Here is a 25,926-nt window from a genome sequence, read left to right as displayed (position 1 = left end):
AGAGAGATATTCAATTTAAATCAGATTTGTTGCAGCTGGGAAACAAGTAATACCTACAGAATAGTGGGCCTTGAGGACCAGAGTTGGGGATCATCATCCAATCACTGCTGCATCTTTGCTTTCCATTCTACACTCTGCAAGATACATCATTAATGTGTGTTTATGGAACATGTAGTTATATGATTGCCATGCCAAATAACCAAAATTATTTGCTTTATTCATCACCTGCCAAACTCACCGGTGAGTTTTCATTTATACCTGCCAAAAGGAATTTTGACTTAGATTTGATGGTTTGGTGGGTGTTAAGAAATAAGTTAAATAAATGATGAAGTAAGATTATAGTTATAATTTTGTAATCCTGACCTTAAACTTTGTCAACTCTGTCAGAAACTTCAGACCATTCCGGAGCTAAAAGTGGAGATATGAGCTACTGAATCATCAATAGTTATTTTCAATGCAGTTTCTGCCAATTATAGATCAGTAATTTAATTTCCATTGTGTTTAATTGGTCTCATTTGACATATTGGGTCATATAACTTTGAAGAAATAAGGGAATTTTTTAAATGGTGTAAAAATAGTCAAACAACACTACAATTCCAAACCTTCCTGAATAGAAAAAATATCTTGTTCAAAATCACGATACATTGTGTGAAATGCTACTCTGGGTCCTTTTAGTTTTGATGGCAGCATTTTATTTACTCATAAATAATAAAGATATTGTGATATTTCTCTGCATTAAAAACTTCTACATACAGATCTTCACCATCCATTCAGGTGAAGAAAAATTAATGTGTCTCTAAAACCTTACAAATGAAAAAGTAATTAATGTTTCCACCTTGAATGTAGAGTACCATCACATCATTCTCAATGAAATATAGGTGCACTGTGAAGTGGTGCCTTCACAATCCTGCATTTAGGTAGAAGCCTTGAAACCAGCAGACTACCTTGCTTGGGAATTAAATAAGAAGAAGAAGAAGAAGAAGAAAAAAAGCTCTATATATATATATATATATATATATATATATATATATATATATATATATATATATATATATATATATCCCATTGCATTAGTGCAATTAGACCATCTTGGCCTAAATAATAAACTTAAAACTCCACAGTCTATGTTCAATATTTCATCTTTTATTCAGGTACTGGGAGTGCTTCTTATAGTGAATACACTTCCTCCACTGCATGGCTCGGTAATGCAGGTATTTTTCTTGGGAGGCTTTTAGGGAATAGTTGGGTAAAAGCAATTGAAGAGGCCCTTCCCAGACCATTCCTGGGGTTGAATAATAAATCTTTTACCTGCATTCTGCACAAATGTTTCTTAAACATATCCGACTGACTAAATTGGAGCTTGAGTTAATGTTGGTGGTCAAGTTATTTTTAATTTAATTTTATATTTTATTTTTTATTTCAGGAGTGCTGTGTACAAACCAGCATATTACAAAATATCCTGGAATAAATTAAATTATAGGTTTTAAAAATAAGTGTAAGTTAAGAAAACATTCAATTATTAAACTTACTGTAGTTGAGAAAAATGCAAAAACAAGTAATTTTTTTCTAATCAAATGCATGTACCTAGTTTGTGCTAACTGGCAACTTGTTTTTTATATTTTTTAAATGTGTATTTATGAGTAATTCTGGAAGGGAATGAAGGTAAAGCAGATCATATTAATTATTATTTCATTTTGCCATAGCTCAAGAATGTCTAGTTCTGCTGTCCTGCTTGATTTAGAAGTTTTCTGCTTCAACACACCCAACTTGCATTATTGGCTCAACAACAGGCTTGAGCAGAATTTGACAAGTTGTTGAGAAGATCTATTTAAATTGGATTGGGAATCTTCTAAAAGCTGTTGGATGGTGGTCCTCCAGTACCGACAATGGACATCCTTGCCATAGGTGGTGCTACTGAGACGCAGACAATGACCCGTGTGGTTTTTTCTCGTATAAACGCTGGACACTGATAACAAATATCTCCATAATAGTTAAAAGAAGACCCGGGCTGTTCACTTCTACTCAAGCTGTTCAGTTTCTTTCTATTAGGAAAACAAAAAAAACCCAAAAGAAACAAAAGAAAAAAGAAAAAGAAAAAGCAATAAAAGGGCATAGAGTGGCATTGTAATTTCAGACTGAAAAACAGTGCAGATAAAAGTTTTTGGAGCACTGCATGATAAAGATCCCGTACCACTGAAATGAAGTCTTTCCCAGTATATGATTTAAGACTGCAGTGGGCACAGCAGACTATATGACTAGACACACGAGGTGCTGCAGCTCAGTCTAAAAGCAAAACACAACAAAACTATTCTAAAAATGTAATCTTTTGAAGATTTGAAAGCAGAAATCTCCACCTACGACTTTGACTGCTTGTATTTCAGGGGTGATTATGGGGTTGGACTCCATTGTTTGACATGAAATGCGTTTCCTCACAGTCTTTACATTTATATGTTAAGAGTTATCAGTGTGTTAGTGTGGCTCAATGGGGTTGTGAAAACATAGCAGTGTGTAACCAGTGAGACATAGTTCACTGGATCCACAGTATAGGTGCAGTTTCCTGAATTACTTTCAGCAGCTTCAGGAACTTCTAATAAATAACTTTTAATTTATACTCAATTTTGTAAAAATATTCAAGAAATATCTCCCTTTATAAATATCGCACTGCTGCCTGAAAAAATAATTAATCAGTCCCCCTCAAAATGTGAAGAAAATATATTTAAACCAGCTTATAGTGACCAAACTAACTCCAAGCAGTAACTGAGGTTAGCTGTAATTAGCACCGGTGGGTGACTTGTTAAATTGAATTTAACGACAACACAGCAGTCTTACTGAGTGCGAACTAATCCTGGACTCTGGAGCATTATGGTTAATGGGCCTAAAAGAAAATGATGGCCTTTCAGAAGCAAAACCAATTAACACAAAGTGGAGATGTGTAGTGCTGAGCTTTCCAAATCTCATAAGAACTTCTGCCCTCATATTATATAACTGGATTTCTGTTCATTTTGAATAATGAAGGAGGTAAAGAAGCATGACATAATGTGGCTATCATGGCTGTGCATCTAAAGAAAGTAGAACGTGTTTTACACCAAAAGGCAGACGGTAATGTTTCACTCCTGCGGATGGGCTGTTCGGTTACGTATTTATCCACAAAATTACTTTAGAGGAATCAGCGATATTAAAAAATTTCATGTAATTAGAAATCATTTATAGTTATACACAACAGCTGATTGGAGACGGGTGCAGCTAAACCAACCAGTGGCAGTTACTTTAAAACATCTCACTAGGCAATTAAGTGAGAGACATATGTTAATTTGTAAAATGGGAAAGCAATTAAGAATTCAGCTATCCATACTTACCACTTTTGGCAAACCTTAATCTTAAAGTGTTATTATTTAAATTGTTAACTGTTGGAAATTAGCAAGACACAAGATATGATTTCCTATCAGTGTCCAACACTTAAAACTAAATTTTTACTCATTCTGACACTGTTCAAAGGCTCGTGGCAGAGTCCTTTTCCCCACTCAGTTTAGAATACAATTTGAAATTTAGTTTTTGTAAAAATCTCTTCAGCCAGTGAAGTTTCTTCTCCTATATTTGTAAGACTTGGCCTCAGTTACCTGTCTGTCCTTAAATTCTTTCTCCCACCTGCTGTGCAAAGAAGTATGCTATCCACACTCTCTGTGGAGAACTTTGGTTAAAAATGATGGTATAAATGCTGTTTTAGGGGTGTTTTCACACTGACGAGACAAAAAAAGTCTGGTATAAAGTTAAAATACTCATGGGTTTGGATTTTCATTATATGAATTTTACTCTACGTGTGATAAATTGGGAAATGTAAGTGGCACAAGTTTCAGTGTCTTCCCTTGTTAGTATGTTTTTTAAACTTGACTACATTGACAAAATATGCTTGTGTGTGTGGTAGGAATGTAGTCAGAATGTAAGTCCAGTAAGACTTTCTGTGATATTGAGGCCCATCGCGGCCATATATCAACATAATTAAAGGCTGGTTTAATGACGCAGGGCCTCAGCAGCATGATTTCTGTCTGATCGCCACACTGCTTCATTAAGACCACTCAAGCTAACGAGCTGTGGCTGTAATAAAGTCCTCCCCCCGGTCTGCTGCAGTGATGAAGGAGCTGCCCAAAGTGAGCTGAGCCAAGGCCCAAGATAGAATTAGCACTGGACTTCATCTAAACTTACTTTGTGAGGGCTGGTGGCCTGGTGAAAGAGCCAAGGTATGTACAAGGTCTTTGTATGAGACCTTTCAGTTTTAGTTTTTGGTTTCAATGGAAGTGGTCTGAAATACATATAAAACAGCCTGAGAAAGAAAGGTTTTTATACTATCACAGAGTTCTGGTTATGATGTGAAAGAGTCAGCACTTTTGGCAGTGACCTACTTTGGAAGGTTGCTGGCAGGATCATTTGGTGTTTCTGCACATGCTGTCAAAAGTAACTGGAGCCACAGATGCATCTTATACACACAAAACACACTGGCTTTAATCATTAATTCAGCATGAACCTTTCAAATCATGCTGTATTTATTTCTTGGAGTAATTTATATGAATTAAAGCTTTTTATCCTGTTTGATAGTGTCTATATACCTTTGTATTGTTCATGTAGAATTAGCTTGATTGTGAAAAAATATTCATGTATCAAATAACAAAAATGTGAAACAGATCTATGAAATCTGATTGTACATCAATCCATCCTAAATATCCTTTTCTCTGCAGCCACTTAGTAAACAGTAAACAGTCCACTATGTCCAGCTGTTCCTGGGAGATCCAAAGCAGTTCCCACACTGACAATATGTCAGTCCCTCCAGCATGTTCAGGGTCCACCCAAGGGTGTCTGTCTGGTTGGATGTGTCCTGACTACATCCAACATCTTACAAACATCTGCTAGCTTCTTCAGCAGAAATGGGGACTCGAGTCTGGGACTTAAGATGTAATTCAAATCGCATTTCTAGTGATTTGTGACTCGACTAGGACTCACAATTTGAGACTTGTAAACAATCTTTTATGTTTTATGTGTTTGTTATCTGTGTTATGTGCTGTCATTTTCCTAGACGTAACACTGATGTAAGGTCACACAAACAAAGCTGCGTTCGCATCAAGCAGCAAACTCTGCCAGTAAAATGTGAAGCCTATGCGGAAGTGCAAAAAATTGCAGTTCACCCCTCATCCGCTAGGGGCTGGCTCCAAAACAGAGCAAATCCCCATAGACTCTAATGTTAAAAAGACCAACTACACAGCAGAAATAAACATGTTTAAACCCTGGTACAAAAGAACATTTTAGGATTAACAGGTCAGGTTTACCTTCATGATAACTGTTAATTTTATGATCTGTGAACGGTGAATTTTTTTTATAACTCATCTGTTCGGATGTTATTTAATCTTGAAATTCGACATAATTAGGGGCGTGTCCTTTTGATTGACAGGTATCAAATATCCGCAGCAAGAAGGGAGAGTGCAGCACAACCGTGGGTTTTAGCTGGCTAACAGTGCCTACCTTCGTTAGTCAGTTAGCTTATGTTAGATCTGAGTTGGCTCAGCTAGCTCCTAGCTACAGGCAGCTTGGAGTTTGATGGGTGTCAATCATCCACCCCCACCTTCACAGTCACCCCCTTAGCTCCACTTCTTTGCCCATTTTTGGATTTTCCGGGAATGATGACACGCGTGACTCTGCCAAGATGGCGACGGTGGGAACCTCCCAATGAGCTTCAAATCAGCTCTTCAGAAATCTACGGGTGACGTCACGGAGGCTCCGTCCATCTTTTATATACAGTCTATGGTCTGCATGCACAATCAAAACCATGACAGCTCTGTTGAACACATCTGTTGCTGCAGTACTGCTGGGTCTTAAAAACTTAATATAAAGGCCATTTATTGTCTGTGGTATTGAAATCCAGGATGATGGATCCACCACATCAACCTTAACACACAGGTGGACAGGTTACTGTATAATGAAAGTTTAATGTTATGTTAGCAACAAGCTTAGGCTTTGTACTAAAATAATTTAAAATTCCTTGGATATTATAATGCAGTCTTCTAAGTAGACCAGATAGCAGGAACTGCATGGCAGATTACTCATTACAACTAAAAGTAACTTGTGACTTGACTTGGACTTGAGCCATAGGACTTAAGAATTGACTTGGACATGCAAAAACGGACTTGTGAACATCTCTGTTCTACGGTACTCTGATTTCCAGTGTTTAATACTGAAGACCAAATAAAATGAGATGAAGGTTCTGAAACGGAGGCCCTAGTTCAATGATTTATCATTTTAGGAAATTAAAAGTGTCTGTTTATGTGAAAGGATAATTTCTTTTACAACATCTTTAATAAAGACATTTGAGACAATTTCTTCAAATATGCATATGCATTGAATTTGACATTATCAGCCAATGACATTAAATGTAAGAGTAGTATTTTGTTAAATCATTTTTCTTGTCATTGGAAGCTATGGGCTTTTTGCTTATTTATTTACATCATTTTCCACAAATATCTACATCCCACAGAAGATATAAAAAAAAAATTATAAGTTGCCTTTTTTCAAAAGGTCTCGTAACATTTGCAGCTCTAAACGAGATTTATTTAGCTGGCTGAGGGAAAAATCGCTCTTTGGATTGGAAAGGTTGCAGACCTCTGCACTAAATACATAAACACATTTAGCAGCAGTTTTATCTTGTGTTACCTTTAAAGATTGCATTATTTACATATTCTTGTCATTGCTATAAGTATACAATATAAGAAAAGGGCAATGAATGCTGGTTAGAGGGGCCCCTGTAAAATGTTGCTTGGGGACCCAGAGACCCAAGAATCACCTCTGTCTGTCTGCAACAAATTATGTCTTCTAACAATATTTTCTTTGAATTGACTTTTATTGTTTTATTTAAGTGTGACACCCAGATATTACAGCTGTTTCTTCACTTCTGAGTTGCATTTTTTCAGTTATTCATTCATTTTCTATACGGTTATATACTATATATAGTCCAATTCAGGGTCATGGGGAAGCTGGAGCCTATCCCAGGAATTAGCAGGCAAGAGGCAGAGTAAACCCTGGACACGTCACCAGTCCATTGCAGGGCCAGGTTACATTCAGTCAAATGCATATCATAAACACACCAGCAAATCTCCTGTCACGTCTTGACTGGGTTTAAGCCGTAACACAACTTGTTTAGTGTTCAGGCTACAATGCATTCTTTTTTACAAGCCACCCATTAATGTAATTGATGCCATTTTTCTGGTTGTCTTGGTGTTGCATCCACACAGCTAACAATGCATTCTCACTTCCTGGCTAACTTTAGGCAGTAACATAGGCTATCGTCTGAAATGAAAACCTTTTGGTTCGGTTTAAAAACATTGGATTTAGGAATATGCCACTGTTACTAGTTTTGGGTAACTGTATGTAACCTTTCACATGTAAATGCACCTATGACCACACATTCTACATATTATTTTTTTAACAGTTAGCCATGAGGTAGAAAGAGGAGGATCTTGCAAAAGTATGTTAAAATAAAATGAACCATTTATATCTACTGGTTACACAGGTCCTGTTCCGAGGACACTTACTTATCCAAAAACAAATCCAACCAAACACTGACTTTAGTGAACCTTTCATGTCTCGCAGTAAGAATAATGTCTCCTGGATGCCTATTTAGGTAGTTGCAGTCTGTGATTTTGTAAATAAAATCTTTAACATTTCTAACTTCAAATAAACTGTGTAAAAATTAACATGATGTAGACTGAAAAGGTTCTGGTTACAGCTAGCAATCCTCTGTGTACTCAGTTTGTGCATATATACATTCTATGGAAATACAATGTTTAAAGGGACAGTGTATTTTCTGTCAATCATGCTCATATAGTTCATGCTTTTGTTTTTCATGACTGTCTGTTTCAGATACTGAATTTCTGAAAACCTGAACATAAGAAGAACAATAAGACAAAAAGAGAGAGAGAGAGATAGAGAGAGAGAAAGAGAGAAAGAAAAAAAGCCTCTAATTATAAATCAATATGAGTGAAAGTAAGTTAGTTATAGTCATTTTAATCATCCTGGGATTTAAGGAAATAAGGAAAAGAGAATGCAAAAGTTTTACATTAGTTAACAGATTTTTTAAAATCGTTTTAATAACATTATTGATTAGAATTTCACATAATGACTTTTTATCATGACAACTTTAATATGCAGAAGACATTAATCATCATTTATGTGATTGTAATCTGAAAGATTTTATTTTCTGACGAGATACACAAGGAGAAACTTTAAGTAAATGATGATTAATAATGTACAGTTATGGCACCTCAGATGTGGTTTCAGGCTGAAAAACTATACTTACTTTATAATGCATGTTCCAAGGCAATTTTTGGGGTCTATTGTTTGCATGTGAGCACATAACCAAAAGGTGATGCATTAATGACATTCTTTGTGGCCCCAAAGCAGAAGTTGACAAGTTTGCTCTTTTAGTTTTTGTATAAATAGTTAAGATCCCTTGTGAGCATCAAAACACATCAATCTTTATTTAACATCTGAAATAACCACACACAGCATTCCCAATTTGTTGCAGCAGCCTCTGATTTCCCTGGTTTTCTATATGTTCATTGCAGTGGTTGGCTATGATTAGTCACACAATATGACATTAACCTGTAAATTAAAATTCCTCCATGCAATTTGATGGGTGATTTAATTCCAGCATCGTGGCACTCCTCCCTCCTCTGCCCATCTCTCCCTGCCCTCATCCTCCAGACATCAACCCCCACACTCTCTTGTCTCTGTCTTTCTCCATTTGCCGTGGGCTAATCCCATTATGAATTCTTTATATAGCCTTTTCCCTTAATGATCAGCGGGGCCTGCTCCAATCCTGATTACTATTGTACACTTAGCACTACATAAAGCAGGGGATTAATATGCCCCGCTAGGATCGTTGCTATGGATCCACTCGTTGCCTTCCGAGAGATGTTGCTGCTGCTTCAATTGGCCATAAATTGCTCTCCCCAGTGGCTTCCCACGTACCAGACAGGGCATGGAAGAATAGGGGGGGAATCTCTCTCTCATGTGGTTTCGCTCTCTCTCTTTGGACTCAGACGAAAGTGATCTGCTCTATAATTCATGACCCAGCATTTTCTTTCTTCTCTCAAATTTTTTCTCTCTATCCCAAAGATGCTGTAGTAACGCTACTTCTCAGCAGACTGTGCCAAATGGAAAGATACTGTAGAACGGATGGGCATCATCTATATAGACAAACTATGCAGAAGAAGGGGATTTATAGTATTTAATATACTCAGAAAAACAGAAATAATATAGTGAGATTTTAAAAGGATTTTAATTTGAACCATGTCATATATAAATTAGACCTATGTAGGATGTCAGACAAGAAATTCCAAGAAGTTGGCCTATGTGCACAAAAGTTAAGCGATCGTTCAATAAAATTTGTATGTGCTGACTTGTTCTAAGAGCTTCATTTTTAAGTTGGCTGTTACAGTAGTTTGTAAAGTTATTTTTACCCGTCTTAGATGGAGAATGAATCATCCTGGAGTTGAATTCTTTGTAGGGGAGGAAACAGCCAAAAAATGAAAGAAGGCAAATATAAATGTGGAAAACTGAGGAGATTCCTCAAGCTTTTATGATGTCCTGTTGGATCCTGTTGCAGCTGAGGAAGACTCTTTTCATAAATATACCGCTCTTTCTTCTTTGGTTTAAAGTGAGTGCTGAAACAAGTCAAACAGTGTAGTTTGAGGCAAGGCTCAGTGAGCTCTGGGGACACATGCCGAGAAACAGCGAAAAACACCTCTTGGTGATTCTTGTTTCTTTAAAGTTACAGTCTAACTCGTGAGTGTCTTCATCGCAGATCGACAGCATCCTGCTGTTCTCTCCTTTTTCCTGTACTTCCCTGTGAACTGTAGTGATAACAATTTGTAAAAGACTTTGCTCCTTTGCACTGATCTCTTTGGTAGCTCTGTGAGAAAGGAATACAGTGGTTTTCGTTGTGATCCCATCCTTATGTATTTCAATAGATATTTAAATTCATGGTTTTAAATTATGTAGCAAGCATTTTAAAAACCTAACCTGGAACCCCCTGCTTTGAGTCTATATATCAGAGCTTTATGTCTTCTCTAATATGCTTTTCTGTGTGCTGTTTCTATACTGTTTAACTATGTTTACATACATGATGGGTACTAGACCCCTGCTCTGGACCTTGCAGGTGGGGAACCAACACGGCCCCTTACATCAGTGCTTTGGACTGGGAGCGATCCAGCCACCAGGCACATGCTGGCAAACTCTGCCCCCAGGCTGAGTCCCAGTATTTTGTGTTCACTTATCCAAAGGGGGTAAAGTTTGTCTGGATCTTCATCCCTGCCTTGTTTTCCTTGGGAGATCCTGTCAGAACATAGCTCTGAGGATCATGATAACACACAAGCCCTTCTGCCTTGACAAGGCCTAGGTCCAAGATTTTGGCAACAAATGATGTTGGCTCTTTATACCAGTCAGGTGTGGTGGAGCATGGACATATTGAAAACCTGCGGTACTGTGGCCCTCATAGGACCAAATTGAGAAGCCCTGCTTTATACACAGCGACTCATGGCAATTAGGGTGTTGAGTTTTAGATAGTCAGAGGTTGGGATGTATCAATTGAACATAGTTATGATCACCTCCATCCACAATGTTGTCTCAGGTCTTAAGCTTTTTGGTGGGGCATGGTCTCTTACCTCCTTAGTTGGTTACATTAGTTTATCAGTCAGTGGTTAAATCATTCTTTTAGATTAGTCTATTCACAGTCTGTAGGCAGTGCAGAGCTGCTCTGCATTACGTTTTGTATCTAACAAAGTATTCATATCAGTCAACATATACTCTGATAACAATATATATCTGATAGGCTATTATTTGCCAGCCTCTAGAGAACTTATTTTAAAGGGCTCCATTAAAGTTTAATCTAACTGGATCAGGTTCAGCAACAACTTTAATTGATTTATTTTTGTTGAATTGAAGCATTACAGTTATTGGTGGCTCCAGATGAGCTGGAAGGTTGTCAGAGTGGATTGTGTTTACAAAAGCCCTTTATATTAATGTAACCCCACATTCTACAGAATCTCTTTTACATTTTCAGATTTTTGTATTTTGTTTCTCCGTTTGTTGTGCTTCTCAGTGTCATGAAATCACTCAAGGTAGCTTTTGAGGTAGCCAAAGCAGCAGCTGTGTGTTACCATCCGTCTGCCTCTCTGATACACTAGGTCACATGTTTGAACAAGATGTATGCCCTAGATACAGTGAAGGAGCATGAATATTATTGCAAATTTATGAAAATATTAGGTCACAGAACAGATTTCTGGACAGCTTTAGTTCTTTGTGTTCATTGTTTTGGTACTTTTGTACTCCACCTCCCAGATTTTGCCTGCCAGTTTCGGGGAATAGTTTCACGTGGTGTTCTAAGTTTCGGTTTGAAGCTGAACTGAAATATTTTTTTTTAAAACTGAAAACAGGTAGTTAAGATTGTTTTAAAAGCTGTTATGGATAAAGTATTGATTAAACTACTACTATGCTGCATTAATTGGTTAGTGATTTTAGCTAGATTGATATAACATGGGTTATCACATGGGTTCAAATGCCCGGAGCACAAGAGATCCTCTGATGATCTATGTCTATCTCCAAGATATTTGGTTAAAGTTGGAAATGTCAAAAACTAAACTAAAAAAAACTGATTTTTCCACAAAACACAAAAGCTGATTATGCACTTACCTCACTGGCTGGCCTCTCCCTCCAGCTTTCCTCTACACACCCATCTATACCTCATCGTTGCAGTTTGCAACCCAACCATGTCAAACTTCGTTGCCTTCTGGGTGTCTGACAGACCTTACAGTTGTAAAGTACAGTAAATGCATAACACCCCATATCACATGCATGCAAACACACACACATGGTCATCCTGGCCAGGCCCACCACCTGTCCTGGCCTTTGCTGCCTTTCCCCCAGCCAAAGAGGCTCATGCCTGGGCACTCTGGGCAGCAGCCCAGCCTTTCACATCCAGGTCCAGGGCCAAGAGACAGGGGCCAACAGCTGGCGGTGTGCAGAAGGAGCCTGGAGGCTTCCACAGCAGATGAATCACCACAGATTAATATTTAACTCCAGACTCCTGCTACCCTCCAGCATCTTTGCTTCCTTTCTCCCTTTCCATACCGCCTTCCCTTTCCCTTTTACCTTCAGTCCAATCCAAAGTCCTGCAGGTATGTTGGCATATTGGCATATGCTCAACAGACCCATGCTATAAATATGTTATGGGGATACTCCTTTTATGATATGCAGTAAAATGTGTTTTTTTTATCTGAATTTATTTGAACTAAATATTGCTTGGTTTCTTTTTCAAGGAAAATCCCATTTATTTAACAAGCACAGATGTTTGATCAAAATCTTTCATTTTATTTTTTATTTTACAGTTTAGTCATACAATCAAACGTACACAACAGTAAGCAACATTTAGGGAATTTAAAGACTTAAGGATGTAAAATAATTTATAATTAGTAGGAAAGGTTTTTATGATTTAAAGAAAATAAACTGAGTAGGCCATGAATTCAATAATCGGGGAAAAACTGGAGCAGTTCTGTACAATCTTAGTTTTCTGACTAAAAAGCTTTTAATGACCTCAGCTGCTGTATTGAGCAAATGCAAGAATTCACATGTTTTGAAGCAGATGGTTTTGTTGCAGTATTGCAGCCTGGGAATTGATGAATGTTCTGATAATAAGCAGGCACAATTTTTTTTTAGCAGGTACTAAGGGCAGGTCATAAAATACAACGCTTCAATGCTGGAGCTGCAAGCCCAGTAGCCACAAGCAGCGCCAGGCTTGTAATAGCATTCTCAGATGGGATCCGTTATGATGGCTGCATGCCTACCTTGCTCTTTCAGCTCTGATTTTGTGATTAAAGCTCCAGACTGCTTTTCCTCCATATTCTTACTCCACCTGCGTCTCCCTCCCTCTATCTCCTCCTTTCTCCATTATAACCTTCTTTCATCCCTTCTTTTCTGTACCTGCATCTTGTTTACCGTCTTGTCCTTCTTTATTTCCATCTTTATATCTTTGCCTCTTCTGTCTTTCCCCCTTCCTGCCTTTAAATATGTGCTTATATGTTTGTAAAGATATATTGGTCCCCTGTGGTTCTCCCTCATTCACATGCATGTTCTGTGAGCCTCAGCCATTCGAGTGTACATAAAACCTGCTCTTTATGGCAAGACATAAAAGTGAGAGGATGGAAAAAGAAAAGAGATAGATTTTCTTCTGTTCCTTAAAGAAGGGATGCTCTGATCTCACTTGTAAAGGATTAACCTTTGAAACACTTTCTCCTCATTTGGCTTTTTGTTTCTTTTTCTCTTTCAAAACTTCAGACACAAAGGCAATTTTGTCCTGACTAAAAAGGGCAATCTTCTGTTATCTGGGTCATGTTGTGACGGTGAATGAAATATATTTTTTTTTCAACACTTTCTGTCTCGCTCTTGGCCTCTCTCTTGTCCCTTTATGACTGGGTTCAAGGGGAGCACGACGGTGCCTTGTTGAATACGTAACCAACCAACGCAACAGTGGAATTGTGGGAATTCATGGGAATCGCCATAGGGACGGGGGTTCCTGTAGGATGACTTCCTGTCTGTCTGATTCAGGGACACTCAGGGGTGCTTGAGCTTCCCTCCATGTCATCCCTGACTAGGCCTCAGCGGAAAATTTGTGTCTTTGTACAGAAGGGGATTGAATACACCCAGAGGGGCCAGCAAACTTCGGAATCCCCATTGTCTTTCATGCCAACCAGGGAACACATATGAATATGCATATTCATAAGCAAGAGTTCAGTTTCATGCCCCCTGAAAACCCCCACCCCTATTCATTCATCTTTTTATAATGCCCTTCTTATTTTCATTTCCAGCTGCGGTGTTCAGCACATGAAAGGTTACTGTGTCACACCCCTGAAGGTTTTACACACTAGAAAAAGAAAAGAAAAATATAATTACATCCTTTGCCTATGTGATTCTGTGATTAGTATTGGATGATTATTTCTGGAGATTGAACATGTGTGGGTTGATACCATGAGGTGAGTCTCAGTGGGCTTTGGAGAGACAGAAGTACTTAACTGCTCAGTTTTTCATGAGGTCAATATGATATTATTTCCTCTGAACTCATTTCTGTAGTTTAATTGTGAGAAACCAAATCCCACACAGTTTAATTCAAGGAGCCCTCGCTTTTTTAACAGCACTCATACTATGTGAGATCACGAACAGTCTAACAGATCCAGAGCTGTTTCACTGAATTTGAAATGTGCCCTCTGAAAAAAAAGAAAAACAGCTATTTAATATGTCTGACTTGTTTTAGTTGAGTTTGAAAGATTGCAGGAAGCATTTGCCACTATGTGAAAATCAATGGTGCTATGACTAATCATAGTTAGCATCTTCTCTGCAATGAAAAGATACTGGCTGGGCCATTATTGCTAAAAGGGATACAGATGTGAAGATACATCAGCCTTGCACAGAATAGAATGTGTGACACAATCAGATTTTTTTCAACTATTCAGGGCATGAAGGTGAATCCATCCATCCATTCATCCATCCATCCACCCAATTGGAGGACATCAGACTGATTTTAAATTTACTTCAGAACTCTTTGAGATGATTTTTAAGAAGTCTCTCCTTCAATAAACAGTGCATATGTTGAATGATAAATGAGTAGACACCAGAATCTGAAGCAAAACATGAACATTAATCTGCAACAGTATGTATACAGTAGTTTTATCATCTTATAATTCATAATGTACACATAAGTGAGAAAGTTTTCTGCAGATACTTAAATCATCAGTCGTAAATATCACAAAGAAAAATTAAAATTATGCACAAATTGAAACTTTTAAAGGCATTTTATTGATGATTAAACAGTATTTACAAACTGAGTACATTTTGTTTGAGATGGAAACTGATTTCATGAATACATATAAATGACTACTATTTATTTATTTAGTTAGTTGTTCGTTTAAAAAAACCCCTATGATGAGTCAAATCAATGTATCCGGACGTGGGTCACCGGGGGCCCCCTCTGGAGCCAGGCCTGAAGGTGGGCACAGAGGCAAGTGCCTAGTGGCCAGTACTTTGCCCATGGGGTGACATGGGCCCCCACCTGCAGGAGGGGCCATAGGGGTCAGGTGCAGTGTGAGCTGGGCAGCAGCTAAAGGTGGGGACCCTGGCGGTTTGACCCTCGGCTGCAGAAGCTAGCTCTAGGGACGTGGAATTTCTCCTCCCTGGTGGGGAAGGAGCCTGAGCTGGTGTGCGAGGTTGAGTGGTTCTGGCTAGATATGGTTGGACTCACCTCGCTGCACGGCTTGGGCTCTGGAACCACTGTCCTCGAGAAGGGCTGGACCCTCTTCTATTCTGGAGTTGCTCCCGGTGAGAGGTGCCGAGCAGGTGTGGGCATACTAATTGCCCCCCAACTTGACGCCTGTATGTTAGGGTTTAGCCTGGTGGATAAGAGGGTAGCCTCCCTCTGCCTTCCGATCGGGGGGACAGGTCTAGACTATTGCTTGTACAAATGCACTGAACAGCAGTGCTTGTCAAGAATTGTTCAAAACAAACACCTTGTTTAGGCATAAGAGTGTTCACATGCGCACTTGGCACCACAACACTCTAGGCTGCAGTTTGACGATCGATTTTATAATTGTATCATCAGACTTGTGGCTGTCAACTGATCACCACCTGGTAGTGAGTTGGCTCAGATGGTGGAGGAGGATGCTGGTCAGGCCTGGCAGACCCAAATGTGTTGTGAGGGTCTACTGGGAGTGCCCGGTGGAGTCCCCTGTCAGGAGTTTCAACTCCCATCTCCGGCAGAACTTCAACCATGTCCCGGGTGAGGCTGGGGACATTGAGTCTGAGTGGGCTGAGTTCCATGCCTCTGTTGTTGAGGCGGCCAGCCGCAGCTGTGGCCGCAAGGTCATCAGTGCCTGTCGTGGCGGTAACCCCCGAAACTCGTTGGTGAACACCAGCAGTGAGGAATGCCGTCAAGCTGAAGAAGGAATCCTATTGGGCCTTTTTGGCCCATAGGACTCCAGAGGCAACTGATGGGTATCGGCAGGCTAAGTGGAATGCAGCTTCGGCTGTTGCTAAGGCAAAAACTGGCATGGGAGGAGTTTGGAGAGACCATAGAGAATAATATCCGGATGGCTTCGAGGAGATTCTGGTCCACCATCCGGTGGCTCAGGAGGGGAAAGCAACGCTCCATCAACACTGTGTACAGTGGGGCTGTTGACCTTGACTTGGGACATTGTGGGTCAGTGGAGGGAATACTTTGAAGACCTCCTTAATCCCACCAACATGTCTTCCGACAAGGAAGCAGAATCTGGAGTTTCTTAAGGCTCTGGATGCTGTGGGGCTGTCTAGGCTGACAGGCCTCGGCTGCATTGCATGGACATTGGGGACAGTAACCCAGGACTGGCAGATTGGGTTGGTGGTCCCTCTCTTCAAAATGGGGGACCAGAAGGTGTGCTCCAAATACAGGTGCACCTGGACTATGGAATGCCGGACCCTCTTGTGTGAGCTGTCCGTTCCTGTAAGACCGGTGCCAGAGCTTCGTCTGCATTGCTGACAGTAAATCAGATTAATTTCCAGTGAGGGTTGGACACCACCAAGGCTGCCTTTTGTCACCAATTCTATTCATAACTTTTATGGACAGAATTTCTAGACGCAGCCAAGGTGTTGAAGTTTGGTGGCCTCAAGATTGGGTCTCTGCGCTTTGCGGAGGATGTGGTTCTGTTGGCTTCATCAGGCCATGATCCAGCACTTGCTGGAGCGATTCACAACTGAGCTTGAAACAGCTGGGATGAAAAGCGCCACTTTGAAATCCAAGACCATGGTCCTCAGCTGGAAAAGGGTGGAGGGCTTTCTCCGAGTCAGGAATGAGGCCTGCCCAAAGTAGAGGAGTTCAAGTATCTCGGGGTCTTGTTCACTAGGCAGATTGGTGCGGCGTTTGCAGTGATGCGGACTCTGCATCGGTCTGTTATGCTGAAGAAGGAGCTGAGCCACAGGGCAAAGCTCTCAATTTACCGGCTGATCTATGTTCCTACTCTTAGCTATGGTCACGAGATGTGGGTAGAGACCGAAAGGATGAGATTGCGAATACAAGGAGCCGAAATGGGTTTTCTCTGCAGGCTGGCCAGGCTGTCCCTTAGAAATAGGATGAGAAGCTCGATGATCCAGGTGGGGATCAGAGTAGAACCGCTGCTCCTCTGCATTGAGAAGAGCCGGATGAGGTGGCTCAGACATCTGGTCAGGAAGCCTCCTGGATGCCTCCCTCAATTCAATTCAATTCAATTCAATTCAAGTATTTATTGTCATTGTCACAAAAAACAACGAAATTACGTTTGGAGCATCCACATGTAGTTGATAAAGTGCAAAAAATTGGTAAGTGCTAGCCCAGTGTAATAAATAACCCCAATATAACCCGGGTGTAAACATTAGCACAGTTAGCACAGTATGACATCAGTACAGCATATTGGCAGCAGCAACAGGGCGATGATAAAGTGATGTGGTGATGTGTTCCGGGCACGTCCCACTGCGAGGAGGCTCTGGGGAAGACCTAGGACATATTGGAATGACTATATGTATCGGCTGGCCTGGGAAAGCCTCGGGATCCCCCCCGGACAAGCTGGTGAATGTAGCCGGGGAGAGGGAAAACTGGGTTTCCCTGCTTAGGCAGCTGCCCCCACCACCAGATCCTGGATAAGCAGCAGAAAATGGATGGAAGGATGGACAGATAGATGGATGGATGTTGTTAAAACAATTTAATATTTTTAAAAATCTTAAATGCTTCCAGTAAAAAATGAAAATGTGAGACCTCTGATGAATTCACTGTGTATAAGCCAGGGATCTCACACTGCAGTCCCTGAAAGCCACTGCAGATTTTAGATTCTTCCCTGGCCCAAAACACCTGAATGGATCCAAAAGCTTGTTGTTAAGTTTTGCACAATGACCCATTCATTTGAATCAGGTGTATTGAAGCAGGGAGACATCTAAAACCTCTAGGACATTGGCCCTTGTGACCAGAGTTTGAGATCACTGCTCTAATGTTAAGCAGCGAGCTGCAGTATGACTGGTGGGGGAAGAATCCTCAAATTTTAATTTCTCAGCCACAGTTTGCAAATTTTGCATCTCTGGTCTGAAGAATTAACATTTTAGGTAGCCTCTTTATTTTAAAAGTTGACTCTGATAAAAAGGACAAAATTCACAATGACCGTATGTTAGTTTGTAAGATGGAGCATGGTTGTTAAGATTTTTTTTGTTTTTATTTTTACACCTCTGCCCAAGTTTTGACCAGGAATTCAAAAGAGATCGCTTTGAGAGGTTATCCCCTTTCTTGCTGTGTCTGAAGAGTGCAAAATGACAACAACCTGCCTTTGTGGGCATGGTCTGACATTATTGTGTGACACTGGAAGTCTGGATGTGATCATTACCAAGACCTGGAGTCAAGGCCATTAGCTCTACTCCCCCTCTACTGAATTATTAGTCGTCTGTCAGGGAGGCCCAGTGTCCGAGACCTGTCATTGTGAAAGATGAAGGGGTCCTTGCACTCTCCAATGAGCCATCCGTGGAGATGCCCGCGACCAACGACCCATGAGCAGAGACACACCTTTCATCAGTGAGAGCGATGAGTGCAATGGGAAAATTGTGTGTGTGTGTATGTGTGTGTGTGTGGAGGCAGTGTTTGTATTTGACCTGACCCTTTAAATACCCCTCCCCCTTTTCGTGCAAACCATATTTTTCTTGTTGCCATGACACAGAAAGGCCTTGGGATTACTCAGAACATTTCCTTGGTCCCTGCTGACTGAAATGTAATCAGGCAACTTTGTCTAGTTCAAGAGTGCAGGATCAGTGATTCATAGAGCGTCAGTGCTTATTAAATGGCCTCTATACAGTAGGACCATAAGAATAACTATGATGAAAATAAGTCATGTGACTTTTCGGGGACATATGTGACTGTATGCACAAACAAAGCTGAATCTATTATGAATTACATTTACATTTGGCCATAATGGAAGAAATGTATTGTGCTTATCTCTAGGACTTGTTTGGAAATAGTACAACAGTCCAGTACTAGTGAATGATCTGCAACTACTAAAAGTTTCAAAACAGCCTGAGGGTTATGTATGAGGGGGTGATGTAATAATCTTAAATCAAGGATGATCTTCATTCTATCTTCATTCTATATAAGGAGCTGTTTGATTAACATTTTAAACAAAATGAAAGCACTTATGGGATGTGATCACGAGTTTAACTAAATCTGGAAAAATTGTGGCTCTGGTCGGGGTTCTATCATATGATGCATTCTCTGCGTCATAATAGTGACCCGTGCTTCGCTTCGTCAGTCATGCTTTTCATTTACGTTGCATAGTAAAAGTTGTGCTAACCTAGCTTAAGTTATTTCCTGTCTGTTTATGTTAGCAATAACATCGCTGTGATTATCCCAAACCAGCATACCATTAGCTAACAGTTTAAAAGCCATTCAGTAACTCCAGGGTTTCACTGTTAAGGGTACAAAATATTAGAGCATACAGAATGAGTGTTCATCACTCCATTAGCTGCGTTTTGAGACACATTTAAGGAGGAATGATGTAAACGCAGAGGAAAAGTTAAAATGTCCAGTTGTCATCAACAACTTTCATGATGTCCTGTCACTCCTAGTTTTACTTGCTAGACTATTTGTGACCCTTATATGTTTAAAATGCAACTATGTTAAAGATGACATGTTTTAACATCTGAGAAAACCATCTCTGGTTTTCATTTTGGTTCATATGAGTCATGATTTCATGGAAAAAGTAACTCCAATCATTGTTTTGCTTTTATATAGCAAACACTTATGGTCTAAATCTAAAGATAAATTCATTATTAAAACTGGTAACTATTTTGATGCATGTTCCATAGAAAGAAAAATTCACAATGCAAATAAAATAAATAACATGGAACTTAATAATTTTTATTTCTTAAATGAATCCAATTTTTATTAATAATTGCCAATTATTAATCAGTTATCCAAATTTTTTCCTGCCAAATATCGAAATATATATTGATATTTGGCTATATACATGTGTTTGTGTGTGTGTGTGTGTGTGTGTGTGTGTGTGTGTAAAACTTTTTCTCATTGCAACCAGTTGGTGTAGTTTTTTCTAAAAATACATATGCTACGAGTCAATATAAATATTTCGTAATAAACAGTTTGTCTGTTTATCCTGGACATACACCATATTGCTAAAAACTTAACAACCACACTGGTTTTCCACATAGAGTACACCTTCATTCTTCCGTTGTGTGATTTCAAGCTGCTTGCATTGAAAGCTAATTTGCATTTAGGTAGCAGAAAACTGCTGATATATAGCAACATGTTTTATAAATGAATTTTTCACAGACTCTGGATTCAACATAGTAATTATACCTTGAGTCAAAGCAAACAAAATCCCCAGGATATATGTTGCTAAAGGGATTGTTCTGCACATGAATCAAATGAGTGTCTGACTATACGAATTATCACATAATTTACATACATACAGTATACTTGCATATCTATAAACAAATTTCTGTCTTTGGATATGTTTTGTTATAATAAGTAAAAGTCAGGTCTTTGCTTGTGGGGGATGTTTGATGTGATAATTTATTTACATATTTTAGGTATAATATTTCATTCTGTCTTTGGGAACAGAGTAAGAATATTTCCTGGTGTGATTTGGGACTTCTCAGTATATTCAGCTGGAACTCCCAGCATTAGAAAGTCTCTGAATAATTTGGAAAAATCAAAGTAGACAGTTCCCTCGTTGCATTTGGTAGAAAACTCCACTTTTGCACTGATTTCTATTATCCGCAGAATCTCGTCAGACCATTTTTTTGTTGGTTTTTCTCATTACTGCTTGAAGTCATACGGCTTAAGTTCTAGATTTAATTATAATTTAATCCTAATCAATACCATAATATAATCAATGCACAACTTTTCTTCTTGGTTATCTTTATTGCACAATTTCTGAGGTTTTTTCATGTGCATTTGTACTCACCTTTAATATTTGCTCATCCTTCATCCACCCTTTCCCCCTACTTTTAAGTAGTAGTAGTAGTAGTCGTCTGTTGTCAGTGCTGCAGTACGCTCCGGACAGAAAAGTAGGCCAGGATTACTCTTGCTGGCTTGTCCCCAGTGAAGCGTGTGCTGCATGTGTGTGTGTTTCTGTTTCTGTGAGTGTGTGTGTTTAGGCCTGAGAGAGTGGGCAAACAGGCTGGTCAGCCAGCAGTTAGGATAGAGCTGGGCATATGGAGCCGCAGGATTGGGCCAGCAGGTATTTTTCAACGTCTGCTCTCTCCTCCTTTGTTTAATATTTCCCTGCTTCTTGGCATCCTGGCTGCAAAAACCTGTTTGTGCTGCCAGCACATAACTACAGTACTCTATGGTAGAACCTCAGATGGAATATCATTACTGTCATATGAACTTAATGTACTCACAGAATGCCAATTTTTACTAACTTAAAAAATAATAAGAAAAGAAATCTTTTCAGAATGCCTTTAAATTAAATTTAAATTGTGTTGACAAGAGTTTAAGGTTGACTCAGTTAAGTTACCTTAAAAATCTCTCAGACAGGCATTTGGTGCTAACCATATGAACGGAGTCAAACTTTTAAATGAAAAGTATTTACTTTCTGGTATTGGCATTAGTCAACATACAGAACTAATGGGAAGTGGTTTATTGGGATGTTATGTGGTTCTTTTGCCTATGATTGGTTACATTATCTAATGTGAAAACACCAGAGACTAAAGTATTAGTGTATTTGTTCAGTGTCTTATGTGATGGGGTAAAACAAGACAAGTTTACTTTGTAGAAAACCTTGACAATACAAAGTGTTTCACATCATAGAACGGTGCTACGGGAAAACAGGAAATAAAGATTCACAATCTGCTTGTGATTCAGTTTATTTAGGCAATTTGAAACCCAGGCTAGGACTAAATAGTCAAAACACAAACAGCATCCCTGCAGGGGTTTGACATTGACTACCCAATCTTTCATAAACTAAAACAACTCAGACTACTTCATAGTGGTTTGAGCGAGAGCTTTATTGCAGATATATGCACCGCCTCACTTCTGCATCAGACGGTTGTTGACACTTGCTCAGCTGCAGAATATCCTGTAGCAACATGGTCTGCAATAGGTTCAAAAACAGTCTGGGTTGCAACATCTTGTGGGATTATGGACCGTTTTAAACAGACCCAGTCTGTGTTACTGCCTGCGCTAGAAGTGATGTTGTGCAAATAACAGTATGGCTCTCCCTTGAACCACAATGAAATATTTAGTTTTGAGTTGTTTTTGGTGGTCAAAATGGGTTTTACTGGGGCTCATCCATTGGAGAACCATCTGATCCTGAGTGCACTCTGATTTCTTTCTACTGCAGGTGAAAGGCCTATTACTTGTAAGAAGAAGAAAAAATATTAAAATCAAGTACTTAAATACATTCTTATGATTTTTTTTTCACAGATACTGTATCATATTAATAGAATTAGATATACATTTTTCTTTATTAACGAGGTTGGTCTTTTATGAGTAAAAATAAAACAAGCTACAAAAATGGAAGAAGTTTGTCAACTACTCAGCTTTGCTGCTGCCACTGTTTCGATTCCAGCCTCCGTTCATGAGCATTGAGAGAATGTGACTAGCCCAGATGATGGCTGCCACTTCCAGGTCAAGTCACTAAGAAAAAAGATATTTAAACAAACTGACATGGTCATTTTATCAGCTGATGGTAAAATGTTTGGAGAAGCAGGGAAACATTGTCCAACATACAAAAATGAGGTATGAGGAGAGGTATGTAGCAGCCAGGAATATCCTGGCTGACTACCACCCCGTCTGCCGGGAGGACACAGGTAACAGTTGCTTTGAAAATCTGCTCCACTTAATGCAGTCCTTATTCCATCTTTATTATTGCTGAGGAGTATGAGGATGCAACATTAAACAAGTGAAAAAACAGCTAAATGAAACAAAAATGTAGAAAAATGTAAAGGCACTGCCTGTTGCTGCTCCTATGCTCATGTGACACTATGAACATGGTAATATGGTTTAAAAACATTTCAATATAATACTTTGAGTTTAAATAAAACTGGAATTGAAATTAAAAAATTAGATTAATTAGACTAAAATATGAACAAAATATAAACCAGTACCGTAGTCCAAAATTTAGATCCAAGACTGACAGTAAAAAGGTAAAAGTAATAAGACAATTTCCTCATGTGATGGCAACATAATTAGCTCTCCACTGTTCTTTATATGATCTTAATGATTACACACACACACACACACACACACACACACACACACACACACACACACACAAACTCTCATACACACAATGGCCCTAATTTTTTTTTTTTTTTTTTTAAATCCTCGCCTCAAACTTAATTGTTCTCTTAATTAGGTTGCAGAGCAGTGCTTATGGCTGGAGGGAACACGTTTAGGTGTGTGTGCATATCTACAGTGAAAGTGGTGTATCCATGTGTTCATACAAGGATGTGTGTATAGAATTGTGCACATGTATTTCCATCACCTCTGTGTATTGCTTGGCGTGCCTGGAGGAAGTGGAGCTCTGATCTGTGAGCACTGGTAGCTCCATAGAGAGTGATGCATGCCAAAACCCAAATTCCCCTGTATTGTCTGACAACCCCCCTTTCCTGAATCTTATCTTTGCTGTACATAATATAATTCTGCACCATCTCAATCTCTCTCTCAAACTCAGACAAGGCCTTGTGTGTCCTTTTGTTGATCACTGTTGGTGATAATTAAAAGTTAAGTATAAAAACTTAAATATTGTAGTGTGGCAAATAATTTTGGCCAATTTGTTAAACTGCCTTTTTTTCTCAGTTTGCGTGTAAATCAAGTCTTCTACGTGAAGAAGATTAAAACCTGGTTGGCTGTTGAAATCTCATTCAAGTCTTTGTCAGCTGTGTGTAAAAGTCTTGGCTACACTGTAAGTATCTGAAACACAACATAAGATGACAGAGCTGAATAAATGCCCCTATCACCCTGAAACTGTGTCAAATATAGTCTCTGGAGAGCAGTTCAAAGACCTCTGAAGAACTCAGTGTGTGAGTAAAGAGCCTACATGTCTCAATTCTGAGACTTTTGTTTGCACACATTCAGAAACAAAATCAGGTTTATTTACTAAGTACTTGCACGGATTCAAAGAATATGACTCTGGTTTTTCATCTTTCTTTTGTTCTATACTATCTACCAACATAAGGATGAAAACAAAAACTGAGCAACAACACGAGGACTAAAAATTACACATAACACTAAGACAAATATACATGATATAAACACAAATATAAAGTGACCTGTGGATTGATTCAGATGGATTAATACTTTTTGATGGGACAGTGCCAACTCTGATTAAACATGGAAAATTCTGCACATACCTATATTGATAATTACAACATTTGACCTCTGATTGGCCATATTTCCCAGATATAAATTTTTAACCTTTTATCATCTATATTCTAAACCACTGGAACACTTGGTATGGACTAGGCCTTCATACATTACATCAGATCAGGATCATCCATAATAAAGTAGCCAGATATTTCCACCATGTGAGCTCATACCTGCTTGATTTGGCATAGCGGTTTGGTAGATTATTGACTGGATGGCAAGCAAAGTTTAGGATTGTTTGTCTTTGATATAAAAGATCTAGAGCAGCCAAATTAGCTGAACCTCTACGTACAGGCCGACCTCTAACTTAAAGTACTGAGCAGCATGTTATTGAAACACCCTCCAACTTAACACCCTACATTAAAATTTTTAAAGTTTTATCTTTATTTTTATTTAATGCATTTTACACTGCATTTTATTACATTTTTAACGGGTTTAATTTGTGAAATTGTGATACTTATTTGCACATTTCATCATGGTTGCATATATATATGTGTGTGTGTGTTTGAGGCCTTCAATAAAGCGTGCATGCTGATTTCTTACAATGGAAAGGTTTAAATACCCAATAATAATATAGTTACAACACTTCTTGTGCACAAGCAAACCCTTATTCTTTTGCCCACAATGCCCAAACAGCCATTTTGGAGGCTTTCATGAATTGTGGTCACAATATTGTATTATGATTTTATGGAGGTTTAGAGCTGCAGCTGAAAATTCATGTTCATCCTGAAAAGTTTGGTTTTTAAGGCAAGCTTGAAACTTTTTTTAATTTGCGTAATGTGCGATCTTTACTCATCTTACGCATCTCACAAGTGTTCCCATTACTATGACTCCAAAAATATTCAAATTGCACTATAACTATAAAATGATATAGTCATCTAGTCACTTTTCTTCTTGTAGCTGTAATTTTATATCAACCACATTAGCAGGTTCCACACAGTTGAACATGATTTCTTTTCAGCTCAGTCTCTTATTTGTGTTAACAGCCTTTGACTCTTACGTTTTCTTTTCTTTTAGCATCAAGTTTATTTTTAAAATGCCACCCAACATAAAAGGATTTTTAATTGAATAAATGTGAAAATGAGAGTGTGAGAGCAAAAGTCATTTTATTTCTCTGCTGCAGATTTATGCAGTCAAATGTACGTAACAAAGTTTGTCTATGTTAAACATTTGAGTTAACTTATTATTATTATTATTATTGTTTAGATTTTCAACTGTGCTGCTGTGCTTTGCATCTGGCAGCAGTTTTCAAGTTGTACCAGCTTCATTGGTTTGTTCATGACAAGCTTAACTGTTAGGTGGAAAAACAGATTCACTCAATAGGAATGCCTTCTCAATATTTTTCATGATATATACTACTGTTTTTATTCATGTAGAAAGTTATTTCCACACAGGCTCCCATGTGGAAATATGATTAAAACTTGAAAAACAAGGCTCCAACCAGGTGAAAGTGTTTACTGTTGGGTAGCTAG

This window comes from Melanotaenia boesemani, chromosome 16 (assembly GCF_017639745.1).
Source record: "Melanotaenia boesemani isolate fMelBoe1 chromosome 16, fMelBoe1.pri, whole genome shotgun sequence".
Taxonomy (NCBI): Eukaryota; Metazoa; Chordata; class Actinopteri; order Atheriniformes; family Melanotaeniidae; genus Melanotaenia; species Melanotaenia boesemani.
This window is presented reverse-complemented; position numbering follows the sequence as displayed.